The sequence below is a fragment of the Apium graveolens genome, chromosome 6 (genome assembly GCF_009905375.1).
Source record: "Apium graveolens cultivar Ventura chromosome 6, ASM990537v1, whole genome shotgun sequence".
Lineage (NCBI taxonomy): Eukaryota > Viridiplantae > Streptophyta > Magnoliopsida > Apiales > Apiaceae > Apium > Apium graveolens.
In genome coordinates, this window is record NC_133652.1 from 221,652,512 (window position 1) to 221,656,941 (window position 4,430).

Sequence of the window (4,430 nt, forward strand, 5' to 3'; positions counted from 1 at the left end):
CTAATGCGGCCAGGGTGATGACCGGTGGGGGGTTCATCCATCTACTAGTAGAAAAGGTTACTTATTGGTATCTTTGCCTGATCAGCAAGATATCAGGTTTATGCCAAAATTCTCTTCTTTTCAAATTCATTGGATATGACAACTCTGTCTATACTTGTCATGACAGAGGTTTTCAGAGAATGTATGAGATATATATATATAGGTGTATATATATATACTGGGACTTAATGAAGTATCTTGTAACTTCATTTCTTTTGAATGATATTTCCAAGATTGAATTTATTCAAGTCTTATCTCATAGTCTCATCTATGTGATGAACTTTTGAAACTGATTATACCTTGAACGGTGGTAGTTCAAGTAGTATTTGAAAAAGATATAAGTATGTTGGAGTATCTTGTAACTTCATCATTTTAACTTATATATAGTAAATGATTGTCTTATGTATGACAAAGATTTCAGAAAAATGTTGAGACAAGGTTAGATATATGAGATCACCTTGCAACGATATCTTTATACAGTTATAGACTGGAACTCTGTGTATATTATGCATGGAAGAGGATTTCCAAAATTTCGAAGAGTATATATACATATATACTGAATATTTTGCGACTTGGTCACGTTAAGATATCAAACTTGGTTCATATCTGCTTGACCAAGACTTTCATGAGTATTATGATGGGAATGCTCATATACTATTAATCATTATATATATATTATTTTGGTGGGCTTTTTGCTCACCCTTACTTTCTTCTTTCATCACACAACAACAGATAAACAAAATGAACAGGACTAAGCTCCCAATTCGCAAGCGGATAGGAAACATTCCGAGTTTCCTGTAGGCGTAGATGACGCTGTAGCCGAGGTAGGAACTACCAGTAGGCTAGGATTTCAACTGTTGATGTATATTTATGAACTGTAATAATGGCAAGGAAAATGTAAATTTATTCAGAAACCTTTTTTTAGGTGTAAATAAGTGTGGAATAAAATGACTTGTGTTTTTTTGGTATTCATCTCTGAGACTATAACTTGTGGTGTGTGTATATATTGTGGGGTCACAGTACGCATTAGTTAGATGTTTATTAAGATTGAGTGTTATTAAGGAAAATGGAACTCGTGACGACCCGAATTACCGACCCCGGATTTGGGGGTGTTACATTCTTCATACAAATACTGGCTTGTTTCTTCAGAGTTTAATCATCAGAACTTCCATCAGAACTTGTCCTCAGAATTTATGCAAATGACACTTAACTGTTTGTCAAAAACAACTTAATCACCACAGTAATTTTCATCATTCATATGGAGTGAGAGTGTGTGCATTAGCAAAATATCAGATAAAGATTAAAGTCTGATAAACTTCAGTACATCTTAGAAATAAGGCATAACTAAGAAAAGTGCTTAAAATCTGTCATTAATAATGAAGTCTACTATAGGATAAATTTGTGCATGAGTCTACCTCAACTGTTTGTGCTTATTTTATGCATCTTTTAGAATTCTTTTTCACAGTGGCTCCTCAGTGTAAATGAGTCACAACTGCTTATCAGAATTTATGCTATTATCAGAGTATTTCTCCAGTAATCAAAGAATGTGAAAAGTCACCAAGAAATATTTATTTGCTTTTCTAATACATATAACTTAATACCAGCAATGCACCTGGGTCTTCCCTTCTACATTTTTACTCTAGATCTCAAAGGAGTACCTGACTTTAATTTTCGTTCCTTTTCTTTTCTTTTCTTCAGATAAGTGAGGCTTATCAAGCATGTGGTTCATCCTTAAGATTTACTGACATCAGAATTTGACAGATAAGAAGCAAGAATCTAATTTATGACTTAGTAATAAGATACACAAAATAAATTAGACTAAGATCAAAATCATAATTTGCTTGTGTTAATGAATTTCCACATAAACAACTAATTCAAACATGGGATTTCTAGTATGTTAAAGACTACTAGGTCAGCATCTAGCACAGTAATCCTCATTGGATTGAATAGTCACAGAACATTCAAATCACTATCAGAGTATATAGATCCACATCAGATAACAATCAGCATTTAATGTATTTCAATTTAAGCACGGATTACATGAAGATAAAACAATCTGTAAACACTGATCATAAAGTCTGATGTATGAGAAGAAAAACTAAGAATATTTAGAGAAAGAACCTGAAACCATTCCAAGTTCATTTACCAGTCTTGTAAAAGTAGCTTCACATAGTGGTTTTGTGAAGATATCTGCTAGTTGTTGATCTGTTAGAACAAAATGCAATTCCAATATACCTTCCATCACATGTTCCCTTATGAAATGGTACCTAATGTTGATGTGCTTTGTCATTGAGTGTTGAACTGGATTACCTGTCATAGCAATAACACTTTGATTATCACAGTAAATAGGTATTTCAGAAAATTCTAACCCATAATCCAGTAACTGATTCTTCATCCAAAGAATTTGTGCACAACAGCTTCCTGCAGTAATATATTCTGCTTCTGCAGTTGATGTGGAAATTGATTTCTGTTTCTTGCTAAACCAAGAAACCAATCTACCTCCAAGAAATTGGCAGCTACCACTAGTGCTTTTCATGTCTAGTTTGCATGTTGCAAAATCTGCATCTGAGTAACCTATTAGCTTAAAATCTGATTCTCTAGGATACCACAATCCTAGATCAGCTGTACCCTTGAGGTACTTGAAAATTCTTTTCATAGCTATTAAATGAGGTTCTCTTGGATCAGCCTGAAATCTTGCACAAAGACAAGTAGCATACATGATATTAGGTCTACTAGCAGTTAAATGGAGTAATGAGCCAATCATACCTCTGTAGTTAGTAATATCTACTGATGAACCAGTATCTTTATCTAACTTGGTTGCAGTGGCCATGGGAGTGGATGTAGTTGAATAGTCTTGCATTCCAAATTTCTTGAGTAAATTTGTGGTGTACTTGGATTGACAGATAAAAGTACCTTCTTCATTTTGCTTGACTTGAAGTCCCATAAAATAGCTAAGTTCTCCCATCATACTCATTTGATATCTTGACTGCATTAACTTTGCAAACCTTTCACAGAGTTTGGCATTTGTAGAACCAAATATGATATCATCAACATATATCTGTACCAAAAGTAAATCATTTCCATGGTTGAGGTAGAACAGTGTTTTATCAATTGTACCTCTGTGAAATCCACTTTCCAGAAGGAATTGAGCTAAAATCTCATACCATACTCTTGGAGCTTGCTTAAGGCCATAAAGTGCTTTGTCAAGCCTGTATACATTATTTGGAAATTTTGAATCTACAAAGCCTGGATGTTGTTCCACATAAACCTCTTCTTCCAATTCTCCATTGAGAAAAGCACTTTTCACATCCATATGAAAGACTTTAAACTTTTTGTGAGCAGCATAAGCCAAAAAGATTCTTATGGCTTCCAATCAAGCAACTGGTGCAAATGTTTAATCATAAACAATACCCTCCTATTGATAGTAGCCTTTAGCAACCAGCCTTGCTTTGTTCCTTGTAATTATGTCATCACTGTCAGTTTTGTTTCTGAATACCCATTTTGTGCCAACAATGGATCTGTTCTTTGGCATAAGGTCCAGACTTTATTTCTTTTAAATTCATTTAACTCTTCCTGCATTGCTTGCACCCAATCAGCATCTTGAAGAACTTCTTCCACTTTCTTTGGTTCAGTCTGAGATAGAAAAGAATGATAGAGATATTCATTTGATGTTGCAGTTCTAGTTCTGACACCTACTTCAGGATCTCCAATTATTAAGTCAGGTGTATGTGATTTGGTCCACTTCCTTGCAGATGGAAGTTGATTTCTAGAACTGGATCCTCCCCCATGATCCATGATGTCTCCATCAGCATTTTCTAATGCTCCCCCTGTAGTTATGCTCTCTGAAACTTCAGAATTTGAGTTGATTCTTTCAGGATTTGAAGAATCAGAGTTTCCAGAATTATCAGAATTTGGCTCATCAGAACTTGATGAATCAGAACTTGAAGAGCCAGTGATAGGTTCTAATACTTCTGGAGAGTCTTGAGTTATGGTAGGATCTTCAGCTTGCTCCCCTGGGCAGGTGCATTTTCCTTTGGTGTTGTTATCAAAGTTTCAATGACATTAAAACTTAACCCGTCAGAACTTACAGGATCAGAGTTTAAGTCATCAGAATTTTAGTATCAGAGTTTAAATCTTCATTTTCAAATCTCAGCTGATCATGATCATTGAAATCTTCAAGTCCAGTTATCTTCTTATCATCAAAAGATACATTGATAGATTCTGTGACAATCCTTGTTCTTAAATTGTAGACTCTGAAGGCTTTTGAGGAAAGTGGATATCCAACAAAAATTCCTTCATCAACTTTTAGATCACATTTTGACAGTTGTTCAGTATGAGTCTTAAGAACAAAACACTTACAACCAAATACATGAAAGTATTTCAGATTTGGC